At 37.7% G+C, this 14,432-nt stretch overlaps 1 long non-coding RNA gene across 1 annotated transcript; it reads left to right on the top strand.

Moving 5' to 3' along the window:
• Positions 922 to 3,763, top strand: LOC107609730. The gene is made up of 5 exons (XR_001613254.2): positions 922 to 1,374; positions 1,743 to 2,312; positions 2,550 to 2,635; positions 2,750 to 2,840; positions 3,503 to 3,763. It is a non-coding gene; the product is annotated as an uncharacterized LOC107609730 (long non-coding RNA).

The raw sequence follows: 14,432 nt of genomic DNA, 5'->3' as shown, positions 1-14,432 counted from the left end.
AGTAATTAATTCACTTTTTTTTAAGCAAGTGTTAAGAGTTTGAATCATTATTTACCTACTCTATCCTGAGAATAGATCCTCTTAACTTCTTCTCTTTTCTCTTGGTCTTACTTATAAAATGTCAATAAAAAATCACATTTTATCCTTTTAAGTGAAAAAAAAAATTAAGAGGATCAATTTCCAACTACCCTATACTTCTTCTAGACAATAGACAAATGAATTATAGTTCCATGAATTATATATCTTTCCTTTTCGGCCACTATACATCAACTTTTGAATACTTGTTGATCGATACGATGGCTAAGTTTTGATTTCGTTGGAGTTCATTTGAGGATACGAAGATACACCCATAATTAAATTTGGTATATAATAATTATACAACCTAAACAACTATCACTCATGTTAGACTTCATAGTTAACTATATTGATATCTTATTGTTCTAAATATATTCAAATTTGAAATAAAAATTCGTCCAATTAGGCAAACAAATTGACTCAACAAATTTAGTCTATTTTGATAGCTCTGATACTTTTTTGATCTGTAACCACTACAACATTTTTTGTCTAAGGTAACCCTTATTCGAAGCAACATTTAACAAAAGTTGCCTTAGATAGAAAAAAATAACATTTTTTATGAGTTGTCTTTGAGTAAGGCAAAGATAACAAAAGTTTTAGCCACCCACAAAAATTGTTGTCTTTGATATCTAAAGCAACACTCAAAACATGTTACAATATAAAACATTTAAGACAACATTTTTAAATAAAAATGCAACATTTCATAAGAATTATCAAAAAAATTGAATAAATAACATTTATAAAATGTTGCCTAAAATTATTCACAGTTAAAAATTATAGAAGAAAACTTTTAATCATCTTCCTACCTATTATTTCCTAATCAAATAACTTAAAAAAAATAAAAAGAAAAGGCATGATTATATTGCTTCAGTTCATCACTTCTTGCTTCATCAGTTTTCACTACAGTAACCCTAACATTTGAAACCAACCCCAAACGGCGTCCACAAACCCTCCACGATCGCGGCTCTCCTCCACGATGACCGCAGCTCTCGATCGCAGTGCTGTCCACCCCCAAACGGCGACGGCGCGGTGCTCCCTTCCACGGCGTTGGCACGTTGCTCCCCTCCAAGGGCGTCGGCGCGTTGCTCTCCTCCACGGGCGTCGGCGCGGTGCTCTCCTCCACGGGCGCTGCTCCACGGCTCCTCCTCCTCCTGTCTTGGCTCCACGTACGCGGTCATCTTCGAGAAACCCCTCTCCTCCTCCTTCTTCCTCTTCTTCCCCTGTCTCGCCTCCTCCTCTTCGCAAACTTTGACAACACTACACGCAGCTGGAACCCCCCTCCTCCTCCTCTACGTATTGGTAAGAAAGCTTTTGAATTATACTATGGAATGAAATTTCTGAATGCATTGATTATGAATGAAGATTGAGATTTTCTAAATTTTAGTATGAAAATAGAATTTCTTAATGCATTGAATCTTAATTTTTAGGGCTTCTTGATAATTCTGATTTAGTGGGTCTTATTAAAATTTTTCATGGTTCTGATTGTTGCTTCTCAGGATTTTTTTAATTTTTCTGCATTTTTTTCTTAGGGGTTTTATTACAATTTTTTTCTGAAATATTATTTGTAAGAGTTCCCAAGTGGGTGTCCCTTCTGATCCTTTCCCCTTTTTCTTGCTCTTAGCATATTCAGAGATAGGCATGAATCATGAGACTTTTGTTTGTTGCAGGTGGAAGGAAAGGAGAAGGGGAAGGAGTTATCGGCTTTGATGCTCGAATATGCTCCATGATTGTGCAACAATTCTGGGTTTGCATTGCTGATTGTCAGGGGATGAAGAAAAAAGATGTTACTCACCGGTGATTTGGTGATATCTGTATATTTAGCATTTTTATCCTTCCCAATCTATGCTGCTATTTCTCGAGGATTTTGAACTATTGAGTTTATAACGTTGTCAAACAAGGTTTATAATTCGGAGGGACAAGGTTTAATTGTTATAGTTAGGAGTACTAAACCTACTTAGGATACTACTGAAAGAAAGTTTTGGCGATCTAATTTTGCTAATTAATTCTTTTTTATTTAGTCCTCTTCTTGATGGAACTTTTCACTTGCATTTTATTCTGTTTTTGGATTTGAAGAGTCAAAGAAAGGCTTTGTACCAATGTCTCCTTAGGATATTATTTTATTTTTATTTATTTGTGATCGCTTTGTTCTGTTTAATGATGGTTCAGGTCTTCATCCTCGGGACATTCGAAGTGTGGATCCGTCTTTATTTTTGACGAATTTGGTACCCTCTTTGCTGGTACAATTTCTTTTGTTTGCATCCTCACTATTTAGTAATACTTCGTGGTGTATGTTTATGCAATCATTCAAGTTTCATGAAGATGTCATGAAGTGCTCTATCCTCCATGATGTTATAATTTGTAAAGTTTACATGGCTTTGCTGCGTTGTCTGCTTTTATCAAATAATCTAGGATGATAGACTTATTGAACTTGCCTTTTATATCAATTAATTTTCAGTTTCTTTGTCTTGAGTTAGGTTCATGAGTATGCGATACTTCTAAATCTGGGCTCCCTTCAAGCAATAGCAATGAAAGATTGTGTACTTATATTTGAATATAATCGGTAATGTCTTAATTCCAAATTATTACATTATGGTTACATCACTGTCATCATTTCATGGATAAAGTTATTTGAGTGGACTAAAGCCAAACTTCTGCCTCTGTTGATATTTATTAGTAAAGGAGGGTAAGCTTTTCTGGAGTCATTGTTGCCCAGGTTGAACCCCAAGAACAGTAACGGAGGGCTATCAATGCCATTTGAACTCGAGGTTTGTCTAAAATTTACTACTTTCATTTAACATACTTACATACATAGTACTGATTACTGAATAGGATAAGGAGATACACCAAAACTGAACGGTTGGAGAAATTTCAGAATTATAGCTCACTAGATCTTTATGGCCATAGTTTTTGAAAAGGTAAAAATAAGTTTCGTACTATTGTGGATGTTTGTGTACACAAAGTATACAGATAGGAGAACCTAACCATTTCTTGGCTTTTCAGTAGTGAGTGTCTCTCCTAAGAGTTTTCTTTTGATTTCTTTTATGTTACTGAGGCATCCATTTGTGGTGACACTGTAAACAAGCGGCTGTGAACTGCCATCCATTAAACTATTAGACAAATCACATACATGGAGCCTTTCCCACTAAACTCTAAACAATTTACACCCCACTACAAAATAGATGGAAATCCTCTATTTCATATCCTATATAATCTTCGAGGATTTCTTAGTTTCCTTTTCAGAGGGATATTTAACAAATGTATTCATATTTTTCTCAAACATGTTAATATTTTAAGAATCTGGACCAATCTCCATCGACTCATATACCAAATCATGATTAGGTATATGTGTGCTAAATTGTTGTAACACTTGAGTATACTTGTTATTGTTAAGCTGATGTTTTGACTATATTTTTTTTTGTCGATTTAGATTTGGCTACAACTTGCTTATAGTTGGATGAGGTTTTTTGAAGAGATAAAGGCGATTCTTGGCACAATAGTGAAGCACAAAGACCTTTTGGTTTCAAATGAAAAAATTGGTTTTTTTTTGTTCAAGTTCATCATGAGAAAAACATGTATTTTATTTGCTTATGTTTAATTTTTATTTGACTTGGTAACTTAGCAAGTATATGTTAATTGATACTTGGAACACCTTTCTATATATATACATGCAATATATATTATTAGCCTATTCTCCCTATATTGAATAAATTAAATTTAAATTTTTAAATATTATTAGTGTGTGCTATATATCCTTCAATTGTCATTAACAAAGGTAAAAAATATATTGCTTTAGATATAAAAAAAGAGAATCTAAGAAAAACTCAATAAAGTGTTGCTTTAGGTATTAGAAAAAGACAACTGCAAATAAACTTAGATAAGTGTTGCTTTAAGTCTATGAAAAAGGCAACTTAAAAAAATTTGGATAAGTGTTGCTTTATGTATACGAAGAAGGCAATTTAAAAAAACCTAGACAAGTGTTTCTTTAAGTATATGAAAAGGCAACTTAAAAAAACCTGGACAAGTGTTGCTTTATGTATTAGAAAATACAACTTGTAAAATGTGTTGCCATAAAATTTTGTCTAAAGCGTTGTGTTTAGGTCCTCTAAGGCAACCCTTATGAGGAGTTGCTTTTTTTGTAGAAAAGGCAACGCTTTTTGAAGGTTGCCATAAAAAGGGTTCCCTTTGATACACAAAAGCGTTGCCTTAGACCAAAGGTAACGGCCGTATAGCCAACCCCCAAAAAGCGTTGCGTTTTGTCGGAAAGTGTTGCTTTTGATCAAAGGCAACACTTTTTCTTGTTATAGGCAACGTTTTTAAAGGGTTGCGTCAACCCGAATTTGTTGTAGTGAACTATTTTGATATAGTCCAATTGTGCACCGTTATGTTTCAATTAATTACAGTAACTTTTAAAAAAAAAATCTTTTAAAAGTAATTGTTGCCTCATTTAAAGGATATACTCATGTACCCTAAATAATTTTTAAAATGATATATAATGTGGACCCAAATTGTCAAGTTGCTCATAAAAGAGACGCACTAAAGTTGTTGGCCAAGTGTATTCAGATATGAAAGGACAAACATTGAGAGTCCAATCCATACAAAGAGACGGGACTTGCTTGAAGTTTGTCTCTATTTCTATACCTTCCTTTTACTGTGTTTATGTTACAAATTCATCAATCGCGTTTTCCCATTATTGCATCTTCATTTTCTTTGGTCTAAAGGGAACTAAATGATTCGAGGAAGGGAAATATGTGTGAATGTGTCTCAAAATAGTCTCACTACTGATGTGAACGTCACAACTATTTACATATTTAACTACCCAACTTGCATGCGGTGGCTGCCCTTAATAATTATATTTATAATATATGTTTTCTCTTTTTGTTTTTTCTCTAGGCGTGCACTACTTTTTGTATGCAAATTGTTGAGAACTTTCAAATTGGGAGGCCGAAAAATTCAAAGAAATGATTAAAAGTAACGGTTGGTTTAATTTGTTTACAATATTTTGAAAAACTTCATAACTAAAAGTTGCACAAAAATTTGAATGTTCTCTTTTAAACTTTTTTCATATAAATTAAAGAAAAATGTCGTTTGCTAAATAATTAAGGATACAAAAATGAAAACTTTCTATTAGCAAAATGCATTATTTTTGTTCATTCAATAAAATTTTTAAATATTTAGTCTCGAGTCTTTTGTGCCTCACTACAAAAAAAAAGGCCTATGGTCACGGTAAAAAACCGTGACCATAGCTAGTAAAAAGGGTGACCATAGATCTATGGTCACGGTTTTGGACCTATGGTCACGGTTTTTTACCGTGGCCTATTCTCTCGTGGCCATAGGTCTATGGTCACGGTTTTTTTTTATCTATGGTCACGGTTTCTATGATCACGGTTTCAATTTTCAAATTCTGACACTTTAGGCCATGTTTTTTCACCGTGACCAGAGCATTTATGGTCACCCCTCCTTAAAACTGTGACCATAGCCTTATCTATGGCCAGCAAATTTGAACAAAAAAATTAAGAGCTATCAGCAACTACTAATTATAAAACAGAGCCATTAGTAAATTTAGACAAAAATTTCAGACTAAATCAGTAAATTTGAAACAAAAGAGTTGGAAGAAGATGCTGATAACATAAGTCAGCATCAACAGGAGGTGCAGTTACTACAGGAAGAGATTAAAGAACACTTTGAGGTTGGCTCTCAGACAACTCTCGCTGTGATAGAAATGGCAGAGAAGATTGATGAGCTGGTCAACAAAGTGGTAAGCTTAGAATCCACTGTGAGGCTTTTGTAGCGAGATGGAAAGCACAAACTGATGAACCTAATGCTCTTATTAAAGTTCTTGAATGTGATAACAGTAAAACAAGTTAATGCTCTTATTAAAGTTTTTGACAAAAATTTCAGACTAAATCCAACAATTACAAAACAGTAAAACACTAAAACAGAGATGTATGTATACTGATAAAATTAGAACAACTTGGCAGAGATCAACAAAATTGGAATAAAACAAAGGTAAAAGCATGATAGGTTCAGGAATTACAAAATTGAGACCAAGACAAGAAGGATGGTGATGCTGGTGCTAGCATTCACGGCTGGAACCCTTAACAGAACGGCAGTAGCTTCAAAGGGGATGAGATAGCAAACCCTAATGGAAGAGGGGCGTAATTTGAGGAGTAGTAGTGGCGCTCCTGGCTCTGGCAGCAAGGACGCGATACTGGTTCACCTCCAGCAACGGCGAGCTCCACTGACGGCGACTGGGTACCGTGGCGGTCACAAAATCGGCTTCCCTTCTCTCATGCGCTTCATTGGCTTCCGTCAATCTCTCTCTCTTAGCGTGGCTCTCCCTTTCTCCTTCAAGCTCGACGGCAGTGGAACTAATGACGGCGGCGGCAACGCATGGCAACGACAAGGACGAACGACGTGAACGTCTCCGTCGATCTCTCTCGACACCTCTCCCTCATCCCTGTTCAACCGGCACCAGGGTGAACTCCACGGAATAGCGATGACGAGTGTACAGGGTGCGGCGACTTCCTTCCCCTCTCTTCTCCCTCGATTCCCCCTTCTCCCTTCTCTATCTCTTTTTTTTTCCTCAAGCTTCCCCTGTTTTCGTTCTTCCCATTTCTGAAGGTATGTATGTGTTTATTGTTTGTGAAATTAAGTCAGAATTGAGTTTTAATTTGGGAAATTAGAGTTAGGGTAAAATATACATGAGTAATTGATAAACCACTATTTTATGGTTTATCTTGTGCTCAATTGAGTGGATTTTATCAATCTTTCATACACTTGTTCATACTAATTGCATGGTTTTACATTTTGCTTCCTAATCTTGTGATATAATTGAAACATGTTTCCTAGGCCTTTAAACTGTCAATTTTAATTATTTTTTTATTACCATTCGATGCCTTGATATGTGTGTTAAGTGTTTTCAGAGATTATAGGGCAGGAATGGCTTAGAGGATGGAAAGGAAGCATGCAAAAGTGGAAGGAATACAAGAAACTGAAGGAACTGCTAAAGCTGTCCAGCCTGACCTCTTGGTACTAAATCGACCATAACTTGAGCTACAGGGGTCCAAATGACGCGGTTCCAGTTGTGTTAGAAAGCTAACGTCCGGATATTGCAACGATATATAATTTGCCGTAGCTGCCCTGAATTCAGGCGACGCGCACGCGTGGATCACGCGGACGCGTGACCTGGCAAAAATCCAATCCGCGCGAACGCGTGGACGACGCGTATGCGTGACTTTGCCGCGACCTGTACGTATCAGAAATCGCTGGGGGCGATTTCTGGGCTGTTTTTGACCCAGTTTTTGGCCTAGAAAACACATATTAGAGGCTATAAAGTGGGAGAATGCATCCAATCATAAAACAACTTTCATAATTCACAATTTTAGGTTTTAGATGTAGTTTCTAGAGAGAGAGGCTCTCTCCTCTCTCTTAGGATTTAGGATTTAGGATTAGGATTAGGATTCCTCTCAGTTTATGGTTATTTGTTCATTTCAGGTTCAATGTTCCTTTAATTTATGTTCTCTTCTACTTTTATTTACTCTATTACTTTAGTAGCTCTATTTCAGATCTAATTACTTATGTTGCTGACATGGCGGAAATTGGCAGATTAAGAAATTAATATAAGAGATACATTGCAAGTACAGTTCTCAATCAACAAAAATTCGCTTATCAATTTAGAAGGGTTGTCACAAAATTAGAATTAAAATACTGGGAGTATGAATCACAGGTCGTCTCCCAACGAGTTGCAGAAAGATGTGCTATTTTATTAATCAGATGTTTTCCAAAAGGGTTTGAGTTTGATGGACAGGAAATTAAATCAGAGAATTTATGTAATTTAAATAAAAACCTTGACCGGGAGTAGATTAGTCGGAAGTCCTATCCTTGTTGGAGTTCTCCCAAGATTAATTGATAATTGAAGGTTGTTCTGCTCAGTTATCCTTTACCAGATAAAGGAAAGTCAAGCAAGTTGGAAGTCAGTTTCTATTCACAAGTTCCAATTCTCTCTCTTGGGAAGGACTAGTGTCAGTGACTAGAGGGCGACCCAACGATAAACCCAATTATAATTTTACTCTTGAGCATTCCAACTCAAGGTTCTCCTTTCAACCAACTCCCAATCAAGTTATGGAACTACTCGCTCATTATGATTGTAAAATTCACAAAATAAGAAAGGGAAATAAAAGAAGACATGATAAATAATAATAAAAAAGATCAACTAAAAATGAAAATAGTTCTTGTATTAATAAACTCTAAAAATAATCCAATAGTAATTCTAAACAAATTAAAGATATGAAAGAGTAAGTGACAAGTAAGGAAACAAACTAGAATGATGAAGTCTTGACAGAGGTAATAACTCTTCTCAATATCCCAATCCAAAAAGCAATAAAAACAAAGTCCTAAGAACTATGAATATGTAGAGAGAAAACCTAGAGGAGGAGTAAATTCAGATCTAAAAACTAAAATTATGCGGAATGAATGTGGTTCCTGGTCTATGCATGTTCCCTGGCTCTAATATGCTTTTCTGGGCCAAAAATTGGGTAAAAAACATGGCCCAAAATCGCCCCCAGCAAATTCTGCAAATTCTGCAGATCGCGCACGTCACGCGATCGTGTCATCCACGCATTCGTGTCATCCAGTGTTTTGCCTTACCACGCGTGCGCGTCGTCCACACATTCGCGTCACTCATGCAGCTTTCAGTTCACGCATTGGCGTCAGGCATGCGAGTGCGTCACTCTGATTTCTCCATTTCGCGCGGTCGCGTGAGTCATGCGTCCGCGTCGCTTCTCGCTGGTCATCTCCTGAATTTCTTGCGTTCCTTCCATTTTTGCAAGCCTCTTTTCCAATCTCCAAGTCATTCATGCCCTATAAAGCCTGAAACACTTAACACATGGATCACGGCATCGAATGGAATAAAGGAGAATTAAAATACATAATTAAAAGTCTCTAGGAACCAAGTTTTCAACCATGGAGTAATTTTGGGAAGAAGTTGTAAATACATGCTAATCATATGAATAAGTGGGTAAAGATTTGATAAAACCACACAATTAAACACAATATACATATGAATGCAATGCAATGCAATGCAACCTATACATATGAATGCAACTATATGATTCTTGTCCACTTGGTTAAAAGTAAATAAGCTCTTCAAGACAATCACAAATCAAATTCCACTAATTCAATTCTTATACAGTAACAACAGATAAAAATGCAAGAAGGTAGCTCATGAAAGCAGGGAACATAGAATTTAAGCATTGAACCCTCACTGATGATGTATGTATGCTCTAATCTCTCTAGTGTATAAGGTAGTAACTCTATCCTTCTCTAATCATGCTTTCTAATTTTGTTCTTCACCTAACCAATCAACAACATTTAATGTACCAATGCAAACATCATGAGGTCTTTTCAAGGTTGTAATGGGGCCAAGGTAAGGGTAAGGGTACATATATGGCTAAGTAAGCTTATAAATTGAATCTTTAATTAACCTAAGCTTTCACCTAACACACATATATATTCTATATAACTTAAATTTCACACCTAGCTACCCAAAATTTCCCTTTCACATTCCATACTCATGTATCAACTTTTATTTTAATTTTATCACATGTGCATTGATCCTTGAATTTTAAATTAGCATTGGGGTAATTTTGTCCCCTTATTTATTTATTGAATATTTTTGAATTTTTTTTAACATAAAAATAAACACAGCTTATCAATGCACATGGATTTTTTTTATAAGTTCACATGAGTAGGTACCCAAATTCCCATTATATTATCATGACACATTCCCTTGTTATCCTTTGTTCCCACAATCTTCTCATATTCAATTTACAGGCAATTCTATCTTAAGCTAACCAAAGATTTAATTGAGATATATAATTGTTTTTCCACTTAAGGCTAGTGATGTGGTAAAGTATAGAACAAATGGGGTTTAAAGGCTCAAAGTGGCTAACAAAGGTAACTTAAGGGGTAGGCTTAATTTGGATAAGTGAGCTAAACAAATAATGGCCTCAATCATATGCCATCATATAAATATATTAAACATTGGACATATAGGATGAAACAAAATATAGATTACGATCATAGAGAAGTAAACACACAAGAATAAAATATTGATGGTTAAATAATGTAACCATGTAACTAAGCTCAAATCTTGTGGGTTGTGTGTTCTTAGCTTTTTAAACTATGTTCCAAATATAACTTCAAGCAAATTTAACATAAAAGTTTTGATTAAAATTAGTGAAATTTTGTTCTAAAAATAGGGTCTTAGAAGAAACTTATTATCTTTTCAATCAAGTAAAACATGCAACTAACCTATTACTATGCAATCTATCACATTCTAAAACAAAAAAAAATTGAAAAACTAACTAAATATCCTATTTTATTGATGTTAAGGAAGAGAAATTACCTCCGAAAGTCAGGTACTGACCGACCTCCCCACACTTAAGGTTTTGCACCGTCCTCGGTGCCATCTGTCAGGAACAAAGGTGGGCTGGTAGTAGTATCTCCACAGTCGGGACCGGCATGGCTCCCTGTGCTGGTAAATGAAGTGGAGTCCGGGGTGTCAGGGTCTTTGTATTTTCCCATAAGTAGCTCCTTGAGGTATGTGAATCGGCGCTTGTTACGGCGCTCTCTTAGCTTTGCTTTGTGTTCCTGCCGATCTAACCTCTCAAGTATCTGATGGAGCAGTTAGTTTGTTGTAGGTGCTTGAGGTGTTGAAGAAGGAATGTCTCTAGTCGGTTCAGTAGGTTGGCTTGTAGTGGCTGCTGGAGGTCTGATATATTTCCTGTTAGGGACGTACTGATCATCCCGTGGGAGCATGGCTTTGGTGTCTCCAGCTCTGTAGGAGACTCCGGCTGCTGAGACAAGATCGGAGACCAAGGCGGGAAAAGGTAAGTTACCCACAATTTGTACGTGTCCCATGGCATTTCGGATGTGTGTTGGTAAGTTTAGAAGCTGGTCTGTAAGGATGCACCATAGTAAAACAGCCATGTCTGCAGTGAAGGAGGACTTGTGAGTGCTCGGAAAGACGTAATGGGACATAATCTGTGCCCATACGCGAGCCTCCAAGGTAATTGCGGAAGCCGATATTCCCTTAGGATGGGAACGATGATATCCATAAATCCATCTGCTGCCAGGTAGTGTGATAACTCTGAGAACAGTGTCCCAGTCAAATTGGTACGTCTGGCGCTTGAGGGAGGCTTCTTGAAATGCGTCCAGTCCTTCTGGAGTAGGGGGAAGATCTAAAGCTCATTGAATGACCTCTTCTGTAATGGGGATTTGCTTCTGACGGACATAGACAGACTGCAGGGTTGGCAGGTGGAAATTAGAGTAGAACTCGACTACCCATGAAAGATTAACCTGCCGTGGCTGTCTCTGTAGGAAACCTCATTGTCTTCGTTCAATTTGCGGCTCAACAAATTCAGCAATACGGGTCTGGAGGATAAGAAGGTATTCGTTGTTGTAACTCTTTTCTGCCAGGATGGGGAACATCTGCTCACAGTAGCGGTTGGTAAATCGCGCAGTGTCCTTTGCTGGGAAGGCTTTCTCTTTTTCATCAACCTTTATAATCCTCTTAATTCTTTTTGTTGAGGGCTTAACTGCAGTTGAAGATGGCTCTACCACTAATGCTCTTTTTGTTCCTCTCCTCGCTGTTGATTTGGGAGTAGCTTTCTCCTTTCCTTTCTTGGTGGCCATCCTGAAAGAAAGAAAAGAGAAAGTATGTTAAAATGTCAAGGGTTAGGGCAAGGAAGAGAACGGGAAAGGTGGTAATCAATGCACATTAAAAGATGAATGATGTTAACACATGGTCATGACTACATGTGAAAAATCATCAATAGAAATATAGCAAGTGCATATGATGACAATTAAATGCAAGGTGTTTATTGGCATGCAGGCAAAGGCATGAGTAGCATAGATCAAGCATTCAATGTCCAAGTTAGATTACCAAGCCTTTCAAACTAATAACCTGGTTGTAATAACAATTATATTTAAATAATATAATATAAAAAGGGTTTTGTGAAAAGCAAGCATTTAGAGTAGTAGAATAAAAGATATAAAAAAACATTGTATAATGCCATACGAGCGTTTTCACAAACACATAGCATGCATGGTAAATAAGCTAATGAAAATAATAAATTGAACATGCAAGCAAACCTTTAAAAAGTAATATATAATTGTCAATAATTCCTTAATAGTCCACAAGCAAATCATAAGAAATAATAAAGACCAAAAAAAAAAAAAATTTTCAACACCAACTAAAAGAAAAGGAAAGAAAAAGAAAACATGGATAATGAAAGTGAAAAGAAAAAGAAAAGAAGAAGAAAACATAAAAATAAGAAGAAGAATAGAAAAGTAAGGAGGGAAGAAGAAAAGAAAAACCTTGATAATGGTGGTAAGAGAGAGAAAGTAGAAAGTGAGGAAGAAGGAAGAAGGAAGAAAGGGGAAGAAAGAAATAAGAAGGGAAAAGAAAAAGTAGGATTTGGGGAAGAGAAAGATAAGATATTTTGGTAGATATGGATATGTTGTGCGGCGCTAGCGACGCGGACGCGCAGGGTACGCGTTCGTGCGAATTGCGCTTATATGAATCGACGCGGACGCGTCGGTCACGCGGACGCGTTACTCGTTCTGTGCTACTGGCGCGAGGGCAGCCTCGCGCTCGCACAACTCTCTGTTCGAAACTCATTGTTGCCAAATTCCAGGGTGACGCGTTCGCGTGGTGGATACGATCGCGTGGATGGCCAATATTGGAAGATGACGCGGACGCGTGGGGCATGCGTTCGCGTGGTAGGGCCTGTGCGTCTAGCGCCATTCCAGCCCCACTCCATCACAACTTGCTGCCGTGCACCCTTTCTTACGTCAATTTTCAGGGCACGCGTTCGCATGTTTGACGTGGACGCGTGGGAGGCATTTTTCCCACATGACGTGGACGCGTCAGCGATGCGGTCGCGTGGGGCAATTTGTGCCAAAGGCTCGCCTCCAGCCACACTCTCGCGTGACTCTCTGTTCGATTTCTTTTTTTTCCTAACGCACATATGACGCGGACGCGTCGGCGACGCTGTCGCGTCGCGTGCCTTTTTTTTAAATGTAATATGCAAATGCAGATGCAAACTATAGGCACTAGTACTGAGAAGAGTTATTGAGAAAGGAAATAAAGAGATAAAAGAAAGAGACGATCATACCATGGTGGGTTGTCTCCCACCCAGCACTTTGCTTTAACGTCCTTAAGTTGGACACTCCGCTAGCTCAGTCTTCTGCTGTTGGTGGATCCTCCAAAAGGAGGATCTCTAGCTCTTTGGTTTTCGTCGCCTTCTCACCATGATATAGCTTTAAGCGATGTCCATTAACTTTGATGAATTCAGAGCTGGAAGGATGACTTATGTGGAAAACTCCGTATGGCTCGGCCTTCTCTACTCTATATGGACCTTCCCATCTTGATCTCAACTTGCCTGGCATGAGCCTCAGTCTAGAGTTGTAAAGGAGGACTAAGTCCCCAGGTTGGAACTCTCTCCTCTTGATGTGCTTATCATGCACAGCCTTCATCTTTTCCTTGTACAGCCTTGAGTTCTCATAAGCTTCTAGGTGAAGGCTTTCTAATTCTTGCAGTTGCAACTTCCTTTCAACTTTGGCTTTCTCAAATTCCATATTGCACTCCTTTACTGCCCAAAAGGCTTTGTGCTCTACCTCAACTGGGAGGTGACAGGCTTTTCCATAAACTAAGCGGAAGGGACTCATCCTAATGGGTGTCTTGTATGTCGTTCTGTATGCCCAGAGTGTATCTTGTAGCCTGGTGCTCCAGTCTCTTCTATGAGGTTTGACTATCTTCTGTAAGATACGCTTTATTTATCTATTTGACACCTCGGCTTGCCCATTAGTCTGGGGATGGTAGGCTGTTGCCACTTTATGAATTATCCCATGCTTCTTCAGTAATCCTGTTAGTCTCCTGTTACAAAAATAGGTGCCTTGATCGCTCACGATTGCTCGTGGTGATCCAAAGCGACAAATAATATGGTTTCTAACAAAGGAAACAACAGTGTTAGCGTCATCAGTGCGGGTAGGAATTGCTTCCACCCATTTAGAAACGTAATCTATAGCTAACAATATATAAAAATAACCATTAGAATTTGGAAATGGACCTATGAAGTCAATGCCCCAAACATAAAAAATTTCACAGAAAAGCATAGTCTGTTGAGGCATCTCATCCCTCTTGGATATATTACCAAACCTTTGGCACGGGGAACAAGATTTACAAAATTCAACAGCGTCTTTAAAAAGAGTAGGCCACCAGAATCCACAGTCTAAAATTTTTCTAGCTGTTCTTTGAGGGCCAAAATGTCCGCCACTCTCAGATGAGTGGCAAG

Source organism: Arachis ipaensis, chromosome B07, assembly GCF_000816755.2.
Source record: "Arachis ipaensis cultivar K30076 chromosome B07, Araip1.1, whole genome shotgun sequence".
Classification (NCBI taxonomy): Eukaryota; Viridiplantae; Streptophyta; class Magnoliopsida; order Fabales; family Fabaceae; genus Arachis; species Arachis ipaensis.
The sequence above is the reverse complement of the archived record's forward strand: the minus strand, read 5'-3'. Positions and strand labels throughout refer to the sequence as shown.